The following is a 12505-nucleotide window of genomic DNA, read 5'->3' on the forward strand; positions in this document are numbered from 1 at the left end:
TGAGGACCTGGCCTGCAACCCAGGCATGTGCCTTGACTGGGAGTTGAACTGCAACCCTGTGGTACACAGGCCTGTGCTCAAACCACTGAGCAACACCAGCAAGGGTATAAAATTGAAACTCTTAAAAAAGGGTTAAAAATGTTGCTAAGACTCAGGTTTAGTCAGCTTAAAATTTTTAATTTTTTTGGATAGTATTTTCTCTCCATTCTTGGTCTTGTTCCTTATCCAGGAGGTCTTTCACATTTGATCTTTCATATCACAGTTTAAAGAAAAAAAATTGAAGCTATTGTTAAGATTAAATACCTGGTCTGAACCATGAAAGTTATCTCTGCTGCTTTGTTTCGACAAATCACAAGACAGAGGGCCGTGGTTACCATTTAAAGTCTTCATCAAAGGAACTTCAAAAATTATAATCCCCTCTTCTTTTTGTTCTATTTTTTCTCCATTTTATACTTTCCATACTTTAATTAAAGACTTTGAGTGGAAAAATACTTTGTACTGAAGAGTAAAGACTGTGCAGCATTGATGTAAAATAGGGTAGAAATCATGCTGTTCCAGGAAAAAAAATCAAAATTATCCCATAGTCCTATGGACATCTATAGTTTTACCTCAAGGTGTTTTCTAGTATTTACCTGCTAATGGATCTGTGAGCTGTTTCAGATCTTCAGTGCATGTTGCTGAATTCAGTTCATCTTTCTGGGGTCCCTGTCTCATCTCTTTCATAAAAGTTCCATGTTGAAAAGAACCCTAAATATTTCACTTTGTATTTCTGCCAAGGCAGAGATTGCCTCTACACAGCCCTGCAATGTCACCTTTCAGCTTTTTTGGAACTTTCCAGGGAAAGAGAGCTTGCTGTTCAGCAGGTGTCACATGCCACTTACAGGAGACTTGAGTTTCCAGGCAGAGCTTCCCTGCCATTTTTAGCCCTTATCCTGGATCAGGGGCCTAGTTACGGAAATCAAGCCAGACTTTTGTTATCCTGGAGCAGGATTTCTCAGCCTCTGCAGTACCGACACTTTGGGCGGGATGACTCTCTGTTGTGTGGGGCTGTCCTTTGTGCTGTAGGATCTCTGGCCTTTTCACACCAGGTACCAATAGCACCCTTCCACCTAACTCCCTGTGTCTTACCAGCTGTGACAATTAAAAATGCCCCTGGGGTTGGGGGCTTGCCCCTGGTTGAGGAACACTGTCTAGAGAATGAGAACATGGCTAGTTTGTGGCAAAGCTTGGGCTTAAACCCAGGCTTCTTTTATCGTTTCTGTACTCAGTTAACATAGAACAAAGGATGCATGGACAAAACCAAGGTGGGGTGGAAGCAGGGGAGGGAGGTGGGGATGGCTAGGGTGGGTGGGGGTAAGGTGGGGGTAAATGCAGACAACTGTAATTGAACAACAATAAAATAATTGAAAACAAAAACATAGATTCTCATTTCTAAGAGTTGGCTTCTGATGTTTGAAGAGCACAGAGAGTAGGATGCCCTCTTTAAGGGGGTGTGCATGGTGTCATCTGGTGTCACTCAGTGGGCCTGCTTCTAGACCCTCACAGCACCAATGCTCACCAGACTGGAAAACAGGGCTGGACCTCTGAGTCCCTATTCACTATAATTCCATGAGTTTATACATCACATAATGAACAGGGTTAGCGAGGATACATCAGGTGACCTCTGCCATGGCTTCACCTGTCCTGCTACTTCTTGGGTAGACACTCTGGATCTGGCTTTTAGTTGGATATTTTGCTTATTTTATACCACACTGCATGATGTTCCCTTACTAACTTTGAAGGTGTATGTGAGTTTTTATTAGGATTTTTATTGATTTTTTTGTGCTTTCATTAACAAATGTGCTTGTTTTGAGTTATCTTCCTCAACCACATTTTTCTCTATGAGCCCTATTATTTTTAGTGATAGATTTTGTGGAATATGAGGCTTCTCAAAAATACATATGTTATAGCTGTTAATACTTTCATTAAAAAGTCAACTAATACCAAAAATAGTCCTGGATTTCTGTCTCAAAACCTTTAGAACATTTTTTTTATTCCTGATGTGTCTTCTTGTGGGTCCTTTTTCACTTACTTCACTGGACATTCAGTGGGTACTTTTAATCAACAGTTACCTTTCACTTTTGGAAAATTTTCTTGTATAATTTCTTTGATAATTCTTTCATCACTTGTTCTATAACTTCTACAAATATAGTGAAATTGAAAGAAGATTTAATGGAAACTCCCTTGGCTATATAATCTGAACTATAAAAATAGAAGTGAAAGGAGACTGTTGTCAAGTGTTAGTCTAAGCGTTGGCATATGTTTGTTGGAGGTTTACTGTAAGCAAGTCTTGCAGGTATTTGTTTCAATTTTCAAAAGCTAAAAGTCAAAATAACTCAAATAACTTAGATCATTTCAGAAGCTCATTATCTGTGTAGTATGTTTGAGCAACAAGGCAGACTGCTAAGAGTTACTGGGAATGGATGCAATGGATACACTTTCTGGGGAAAGTGAAGGAGTAGGTTGACCCTTGCCAGCCAGTACTGCCCGGCCCTGAGTTGCTGGGGGTGTGTACTGATAACTCATAGCATCCCCTTCTTTAGAGAATCGTCCTGGCCAACCAGGAGCTGCCTCTTTTGAGTGGCTGTGCACCCATACCTCAGGGATCAGAACTCAGTAACTGATTGACGTTGGGGGATAAAAAGTTTGGACCCTTGCTTCGAAGTGGGATTGATTCAGTGATGCAATGCATCTTCTGGGTTTTTCACTGTGGGACCAGACTGAAGGAGGTCTCCTACTGAGACCAGATTCTAGTTCAGATTTCTTGCCCTGTCCTGGCCTGCTTCCATTCCCTTTTCTCAAAGTGAGCCCTCCATTTAACACTTGAACAAACTCAGGCTCTGTTTCCAGGCTACTTGACCTAAGACCGCAATTCTATGTTTGTGTTCGAAGAACTCCTTTTTTCCCCTTTGATTATTTCTGTTTATAGTATCCTGTTCTTGTTACATGAATGTGATCTTTTTTTAAAGGTTTGTTCTGTTTTCTCCACCATCTCTATTTTTTTTTTTTAGCTATTTGCTTTGGTCTTTCCTTCACATTGAAGGATTTTCTCAAGTGTCTGGTGATGTTGTCCTTCCATTCCTATTTAAGGTAGGGACACCAAAAAATGGTTAGGCAGGTCAGTGTGAATGGTAGACTTGTCTTTGGTGGACATCGCTGGTAAAAATGGCCACTGGCTTACCATCAGATTTTCCCAGGCATTTAACTTTCAGTGGCTCAGTTTCTCAGGAGAGGAGTCCCCTCTCTCTTACCAGGGTCATGTACAACTGCTTGCCTGGCAGGTATCCTGGAGCAGTGGCAGGAGGGTCTACAGGACATTACTCAGTGGGCCACTTTCACTGCAGCCTCTTGTTGCAATCCAATTGCTTAGCTTTGCCCATTTGAAGCCTCATATATTTGCTTCTTGAGCCTCTCTAGTTCTTGTCTTTTTTTTTTTTTTTTTTTAAAGAAAATAAATCCATCATCTCCTGGCAAGAATCAGTATGGGGAAGGAGTAACCAAATGTCTGATTCTTATTATAGAGACTTTCAAATAAGCTCTCTTTGTTTTAGTCTTTAAAAACAAAACAAAACCTAGTCATCCTTTCTGGATAGCCTTGCTCTTTATTATCTCCTATCAGCACACATTTAGTTTGGAATAGGTTTTTCTACAATATTTTATTTACTTAACAAACACTTATGCAGTATTTATTGTGTGCTGGTGTGTGTCTAAGCACCCTGTAAGTATAACTCATTTCAATGATACAACAATCTTATGAAGTAATATTATTATCCCCCTGTTACAAATGAGAAAAATGAACACAGGGTAACTTTGCCCAAGTCATATAGATACTAAATGGAAGTTTTAGATTTTGAATTCAGGCACTTTGGCTCAAAAGTCTGTCCTAAGCCACTATGAGGGAAGAATCCCACCAAAAACCCTGGAATTATCTTCTGGAGAGTGGGCCCCTGGGACCAGGCTTTCCCCACTAGGTGAGTGTTCTAGGAACCCATCTGCATCAGTGTACTGGTTGGTGTTGTTGTGAGAGGCTGTGTGTGGCTTCAGTGAATGTTTTTTGAAGACTCTGAACACATTTGCCCATTTCATGATGGGTGATTTATGAGTGCACCTGCCCATACTGTGCTGAGTGTTCAGCAGTTTTTGACCAAAAAATGACATGATCCTCATGCCCCACCCTTTCTATTCACCCAGTCTCTCCCCAAATGACATTGTTTTTTGTTTTCCCAGATGAAAAAATTCTTCAAAAGGAAACATTTTTCCAATGCAGAAGAGGTGAAACAAAAAATCACAGAGGCATTAAAAAGCATCAAAACTGATGAGTTCAAAAGCTGTTTTGAGCAGTGGAAAAAGTCTGGATGGGTATATTGCATCAAAGGGAGAGTACTTTGAAGGTGACTGAAGTTGAAACATGTAAGACTAAATGCATGATTTTTTATAAATAAATTCCATTTTGGGGGGTACCTCCTTGTACAAGACTGTTGCTTTAATGTTGAGTCGCTTGCCACTTTGCCAAATCTTCATTATGGCTTGGGGTTACAAATATTTGAGTTTTATTGAAGGTAAAGTTTCTGTTTCCACTCTTGTTTTCAGGTAAACTTCAAGAAGAGCACATCAGGTGTTTGAGTTCCTCCTGTGGTTAAAGTTTTAGCTAGGCATATAGTTGCTTTCCTTAAAGTCCTAATTTCTAGTTAGGGGGGCAGTAGTATTAGAACATTATAACTCGGATAAAGGAAATAAAGGCTTTTAAAAGTTTCTGGCTGTGTAGTAAGTTTCCAAGGATTTTGATATTCTCTATCATTCTGGACAAGTTATCTGACATCTTTTAAAACAGCTTTATTGAGGTATAACTGTGTTTATATTAGTTACATAAGTCAATTATAAATACACAATATTTAAAGAGTAAGAAACTTTTGACACCCAGCATCAAAGTCTAGATAATGAATATATCCATCACACCTATAGTTTCTTTGCACACCTTGCAATCCTTCCTTCATCTTCTTCCCTGCCAATTCCTCCTTTCCCAGGGTCCACCCCCTGAAACTGATCAGCTTTCTGTCACTACTGATTAGTTGGCATTTTTGAGAACTTAATAAAAATGAAATCATGGGATCATAAAATCTGTACATTTTTTCTGTCTCATTTTTCTCAGAATATTATTGTGAGAGACATAATTGTTCTCAGAATAATTATTGTGAAAGACATCCATATTTTTGCATGTATTGATAGTCCATTCCTTTTTCATTGCTGAGTAGTGCTCCATTGAATGGACATACCACACTTGTTTATCTGTTCACCTGTTCATGTATATTTGGTTAGTTTATAATTCTTAGCTATTAGAAATGAAATAGCTATGAATATTTGCATGTCTTTTTATGAACACTTGCTTTTATCTCACTTGGATAAACTGGGAGTGGAATAAAGGGATCATAGGATAGACCAGGGGTGTCAAACTCATTTTCACTGGGGGCCACATCAGCCCCAAGGTTGCCTTCAAAAAACCAAATGTAATTTCAACTCCTTTACAGTTGAGGAGTATTTACATTTATATGGTCCTAAAATTACATTCAGCCCTTTGAAAGCAACGTCAAGACTGATGTGGCCCCTGGTGAAAATGAGTTTGACACCCCTGGGGTAGACACACATTTAACTTTATAAGACACTGCCAAATTGTTTTCTAGAGTGGAAAACATTCCTGTCAGCCATGTATGTGCATTCTAATTTCCCCACACCCTCATCAACATTTGGTACAGTCAATCTTTGAAGGCTGTCAGACTTAGTTGTGTAATAGCATTTCATTAAGATTTAAAATTTCCTTTCCTTAATGCCTTAGGATTTTGAGCACTCTTTTTTCATGTGTTTACTTACCATCTGCATATCTTTTTTTTTCCTTTCGTGAAGCATTGGTTGATTTTTCTTTTTAGCTCATGTATGATTTTTTCTTATCATTGAAATTTGAGAATTGTTCCTTAGGTATTCTGGACACAAATCTTTTATCAGCTATATGATTTGCATATGTTTTTCTTCTGTGTGGTTTGTCTCTTTATTTCTCTTAATAATGTCTTAATAATGAAGTCAAATTTACAAATATATTAATCCTATTTTGGTATTTTATATAAGAATTTTTTGTATAATTCAAGTTCATAAAATTTTCTTTAATTTTTTTCTGTAAGTTTTAGGTTCTATATCAACAACTATGGTCTATTTTTATCTTCTTTTTTTATATGGTAAGTAGCATGGATTAAAGTACACTCTTTTGCATATAAATATCAAATTGTTTCAGCTGCAATTTTTTTTGGTAAAGGCTTTATTGAATTCAGTTGTGAAAAATCAATTGAACATGTGTGTGAATATATTTGCCAACTCTATTCTGTTTTATTAACCTATTTCTCTATCTTGCCACCAATACCTCAGTCTCTGATTACAATAACTTTATAATAAGTCTTGAAGTCAGGTGGTATGAGATCCAACTTTATTTATTTTCAACGATATTTTTATTTTAACAGGATCTTTGTATTTCCATATAAATTTAGAATTAGTTTGCCAATTTCTGCTGACACCCAGTCTAGTGTATTTCCCACAAATTATTGCTTCTCAGGAATAAGATTCTCACTCATCCTGTCCTCAGTGAAAAGGCACATACTCAGTTCTTGTCTGAAGGCATTTCAAAAGGACAGCCCCTAACTCTCTCCTTAAATACTCCCCTAAATACTCCTTCAGGAGTATTTCTGCTAGTCAATGACAAATGAGATAATTTTTTAGGTCAGTTTTGGAGAATTCTTACAAAGGACTTTGTTTCTAGTCTCAAGTTTCTTTTTAGGCCCTAATTGATTCTATTTGCTTCAAGGACTTAGTGCATTTTCCTCTCCTTTGGAAATTGCTAACACCCCTCTACCTCTGGATCTTTCTCCTAGTGAGCTTGCCTGCAGAATGGAAGGCTGTCTTCCTGCTTTCCTCTTTTTTAATGTCCTAAAGATAAGCACGCAGACTCTTTATTTTAAGAAATTTAGTGCTAATCACTGTGGGGATTAAACAGATGGTAATAGAAAAAAATAGCATTACCAGGAAACATACAAAAGCTTGAGAAATTTTACAAAATCTTACAGTTATATTCTTTAGTCCATGTCTCTTGGCTCTTCCCAAAGGAATATCATCCTTTGTTTACTGTTTTCATTGTTTGTAGGTGCGACTCCTCATCCACTCCAGAAAAGGAGTCTTTATCCATATGTAACAGTCTGCCTAGAGGATATAACTGTCCCTGAGTTTTCAATAAAAGGAGGCACTGTTTTCCCTCACATGGGAAGTTTGTATTTCTGCAGCTAGTCCAACATGGTGATAGCTATTGTCCAGTCCAAGAATGATGGTTTTGGATATTTCTCCATAATGACTCTGCAGTTATGCAGTGAAATCATCACAGGAAGTCCTATAAAATGAACAAAATTACTTATATCCTGTTAAGTGAATTTCCAGAGGCTTGGAAAACAGAGGCCAAATTTTATAGTTCCCAGTAATCAGTGGATACATTTTAGGATTTTCCTGTTTCTGGGAGTCCATAGGTGGAGAGTGGGTGAGGACTGAGAGGCATGTGAGGCCTGAGAGACATTCGAGGGTTAAGATAACCAGAAACAAAATGTCTCACATAGTCGACAGTGGGGAGTTATACACAGGTGGCTAGAATTGGAAACGAAGCGTTGACAGTCAGGGAGGAGAAGCCAGTCATGAGGCAGTGTCACTGGAAAGCTGAGTCAGAATGATCGTTCAGTTGAGCAAGGTTGGAGACAGTCATTTAGCATCAGTGACTGTAGAGGGCATAATGTCAGAGTGTCATGCCAATGCCATGGGGAAATGTCCTTGAAGGCTTTGGCATTTAGCTACATCTGGACCTGACTTTTTTTTTTCTCTTAGTCAGGCTTAAAGTGACTTCCTTTGCTGACTTCCTTACGTGGCTTTGGCTCACTTAATCCTGGTTTGTGAGTTCATAGATTGTGAGAGATGGTATAAACACTGAATGGTCCCCTAGTTCAACATCCCCCCCATTTAACAAATAATGAAAAAAAAGATGTGCTTATGAAAAGATATGAGACAAGGGTTACATCATGATGGTCCATGAGGTATGAGGAAAGAGCAACCAAACAGATGTCTACAGGCCTTGAGGAGATTCCTGCTCAAGTCTTTCCCACACTGTGGATTCATCCTCTAAAGCACTTGCCTTCCCTGTGTAATCACATAGTTCAAAGGTCAAATGTGATGATGCTTTTGAAAGGTTTTTGAAAATTGTGAAGCGGGCCAAAAAATAAAACCTAGGGCTTGGACAACGATGCATACACATTTTTAATCACAGACTGAGTAGTCCCAGGAACCAGAATTTGGAGGATTTGTGGAAAATTATATGTAGGCACCTATAAGGAAAAAGAAACATCCAGCAAATATCTGTACACTAGGAGGAAAGGACACAATTAAATAACAACAATGATAACAATTGCCATTTGCTGAATAAATACGGTGTTCTCATTTCATTCCCACAGTGGCCTTTAGATGATTATCTCTATTTTATGAGAAAGGTGAGTGAGGCTCTGACGGGTTAGGCAAACTCTCCAGGCCCAGCAGTCAGAAGAGGCTGAGCCCCGGGTGGAATCCATCAATCTGACTGTGAGCCCACATGCTTAACTAACCACACTGCTCTACCTTCCCAATAAAAGGAAAAGCTTTTGGAGGATGTGTGGGCATGATGTGTTATAAAGTGATGGTCTTTGTGTTTAGCCTACTGCTTCTGAGCAGATAATAGGCTTGATTTCATAACTTATTAGGAGCTTTCTGAGAGGTTGGTAGATTAGTTATCAAGGTGATGCCCTAGGAGACAGTGAGTGTTTCAAAGAAGAAAGTAGACTTTCCAGAGGATGAACTAACAATCAAATTACCTGCCATCCACAGTTTGAGAAGAAAAAGAGAGATTTTCTCTGACCTGTTGTTTGGAAAATAGGGTGTAAAGTTGCCTCATTAAAAGGGGACAGTGGAGCCTTCTATTTTACTGATAATGCTTTAATGAGGGCTGCAGAGGCACTGGACCCATGTCAGCCAGAGAGCTAATTAAGCTTGGAAATCGCCTTACTGAATTGGAGAAACAGAAAACCACTTTCCCAAGCTGCTAACTCCCTTGCAGGAATGTCTCATTAATATCAGGGTTCTCGTTACGTAGGACCCAGGGATTTGCTGTCCAAGGGAACACAGCCACTATTTTAAGATTCCAGTGAGAATAGAATGAAGGGGAATGAGAAGCTCTAGTAGGTGGGTTTTAGTTTGCTAACAGCGGAAACCAGAACTGACAGATTTTGACGAAAACTGATTTAGACTCCACTACCAGATTTATTAAAAGGAGATTGAACTGAATCTCCTCAACACCTTGAAAATCTATCTTGGTTCTTGCATCTTGGGGTGGTTGTGAATATTGAATGACTTAATGCAGTGATTCTAAATGGAGGGATATTTCGCCTGCAGTGGGGTGTGTGGCAGTGTCTAAAGACATTTTTATGGTCACATCTTTATGCCAGGAGGGTGCTGCTAGCATCTAATGGGTAAGAGATGCTGCTGAACATCCGACAATACACAGGACAGACCCTTCTCTCCCTCTAGAAAGCTCTTCCTACTCCCATAAAATAAGAATCACCCAACTCAAAATGTCAAAAGTGCTGAGGTTGAGAAACCTTGTATCCTGGTACCCAAAAAGCTCTCACTCAGCACATAGTTCTCAGTGAACGTCAGCTACTGCTTTTCTTACTACAGAGTCTGAACAACGCAGAACTACTCTGGAGAGGAAATTACCAAGCACTCAACTTTTCAGTTGTCCTAGACGTTTATCCAGGAACCTGATCTGGTGTGAACCTTCTGCTTCCAGAGAGATTCCCATGAGGTTTTTTGTTTGTTTGTTTTGTTTTGTTTTTCTTTTTTTTCTCTTTCAGGGGAGAGTGCGAATGCAGTCCCCCACTACCACAAATTATGCAGTCAAGTTTCTCACACCTGGGGAAATCGCAGGGGTCAGCACATCCCGAGTGCAATGGATAAGTCTCGCCCTGGGAAAACCACCCTCGTGATCATGGTATCTCCCTTGACTGGTAAGTATCCCACGAGGTTTTTGATTTTTGGTATTATTAGCTCCCAAGTCAAAGTCTAGTGTTGGTGTATCTGACCAATCAAAGGTAGATGGCCAGTCATACTTGAGCTGCAAGGGAGGATAGAAGGAGTGGATCTGTCATTTTTAGCTTCTGTAATGGGAGGTGAGACCTGCTTCCACCAAGCTTCATAAGATAGGGCTTCCCTAAACAATAGGAAGGAATTCAGTTATTCAAAAAGAAAAACAAGTACCCATTGTACTGAGATATTGCAGTCAGTGACTCTGAGAGGTGATTATCATGGAAATTATTGAAAGGACAACAGTTATCGTCCCATGTTCTAAAACAGTAAAGAGTTTATACTGAGAGCACAACTAGAAGAGACAGAGAAACCTCTATCCTAGGTTCTTTTTTCTCTTCACTGAAATTATTAGTACCAGAATTATTCTTTTGTTATTATTGTTTTTGTTGTTGTAGTTTGCAGAGTCAGCTGAAGCTTTATTTTGGAAAGAAAGAAAGAAAGAAAAACCAGTTGATTTGGCTTTTAGTCGGGAGCATGGGTCATGCATGGGTTTGGTTTTTAGTCAGACGGTGCCACAGGGAGTTAATGCCCCCACCTGAAGGGTGAGCTGAGGTCTGGGGTTGCACCTCAGGTGGGTCTCCTGTGCCTTCTGCTCCCCTACAGAGCTCCTTTCCTGCCAGCGTGGAGGACAGGAGGGACTGCAGTAGTGATTCACTTGGACAGGACATCAGATGACTCAGACACTAGCTTCCCATCGAGGGTCTCAATCTTTTTCACAACCACCATCTTGGAGGAGATGGTGCTGGTGCAGCTGAAGGAGCCAGAGCTCCCATCAGAGCCCAAGCTGGCCTGGAAGTCCAGGCTGTAGCTGAGGTTCCCTTAAGCCAGGCTCAGCCCACCTGAGTAGCTGCTGGTGGTCTTGGTATGGATACTCATGTTCTGCATCCCAGACTCCAGCCAGCTCTCTTCACCCTCCAATTGCTTGCAGTAGGTAGCTATCTCCGTGTCCAGGGCCAGCTAAGTGTTAATGAGCTCCTGGTACTCACGTAGCTGCTGGGCCATGTCCTGCTTGGTGGCTCTCAGAGCAGCTTCCAGCTCAGCCACCTTGGCCTGAGCATCATCGATAGCCAGCTCGCCACGCTGCTTGGCATCCTTCATGGAGGCCTCCAGGGAAGCCCTCTGGCCATTGAGGCCATCAGTCTCAGCATGGACTCTGCTGATGTTCTGATTAGCCTCAGAAATTTCCGTCTTTGTGCAACACAAGTCATCCCTGTGCTTCCTAGCCAATACCTGAAGCTCCTCATACTTGATCTTGTAGATGGTCTCAGCCTCAGCACAGCTGTGGTTGGTGATCTCCTTGTACTGGGCCTTGGCCTCGGTGATGATGCTGTCCAGGTCCAGGGAGTGGCTGTTGTTCACAGACAGCACCACGGATGTGTTAGAGATCTGGGACTGCAGCTCATGAATCTCCTCGTCATACAGCTGCTTGTAGAAGTTGATCTCATCAATTAGCCCTTCCAGGCGGGACTCCAGCTCTACCTTGTTGAGGTAGGTAAGCTTCATTTACATCCTTCTTGATTAGGACAAATTCATTCCCCATCTCTGTGTGCTTATTCTTCATGTCGCCCACTAGCCCCTGCATGTTGCCAAACTCCGCCTCCAGTCTCAGTTCCTCCTGGACCATTGTTGCCAGCTGCTGCTAAAGGTTGTTGAAGTAGACCTTGAACATATTGTCCATGTTACTGCGAGTCATCTTCTGCTGCTGCAGGAGACACCACTTGGTCTCCAGAATCTTTTTCTGCTGCTCCAATCTCCGCACCGTATCCATGAAGGAAGCAAACTTGTTGTTGAGGCTCTTGATCTGCTCCTTCTCCTGGTTATTCATGGCCTGGATATTGGGGTCCACCTCTTGCTTCATGGGGATCAGCAGGCTCTGGTTCACTTGGATGGCTTTGATGGTTTCCATGCTCCCAACTCCACTGAACCCCCTGGCCAGATTCATGCTGGTGTCCAAGCCAAACCGGGAACTGCTGCTCACCTGGGAAAAGACTGAGCAGCTGATTTTCGGCCTACTCAAGAACAAGCAGCTGCTGAAGGCCCCAGGGCCAGAGGTCAATACCTTGGAGGACCTCTGTGTCATCCTTATGGACATGGTAGAGGCTGGGGTGGAGGCGAGGAGGTCAAACCAGACAGAGATTCAAGGAGGAGCCAAAAAGCTGCTCCCCAAAATTATTCTTAACACTCCAACTATTAAGTGGTTACTTCTAGCCAATATCATAGTAACTTCTCTGCAGTATTCAATACCTTTGACTTTCTCTATTGTTTAGAATTCTTTATTCTT

The 12505-nt window shown here is 40.9% G+C and overlaps 1 non-coding gene and 1 pseudogene across 1 annotated transcript; both read right to left on the reverse strand.

The window, feature by feature from the left end:
* Nucleotides 1–9989: 9989 nt before the first annotated feature.
* On the reverse strand, nucleotides 9990–10153 carry LOC114501230. Its single transcript, XR_003684980.1, has one exon. It is a non-coding gene; the product is annotated as a U1 spliceosomal RNA (small nuclear RNA).
* Nucleotides 10154–10737: 584 nt separating this feature from the next.
* On the reverse strand, nucleotides 10738–12379 carry LOC114500511 (annotated as a pseudogene).
* Between the last annotated feature and the right edge of the window lie 126 nt (nucleotides 12380–12505).

The sequence above is a fragment of the Phyllostomus discolor genome, chromosome 6, assembly GCF_004126475.2.
Source record: "Phyllostomus discolor isolate MPI-MPIP mPhyDis1 chromosome 6, mPhyDis1.pri.v3, whole genome shotgun sequence".
Lineage (NCBI taxonomy): Eukaryota > Metazoa > Chordata > Mammalia > Chiroptera > Phyllostomidae > Phyllostomus > Phyllostomus discolor.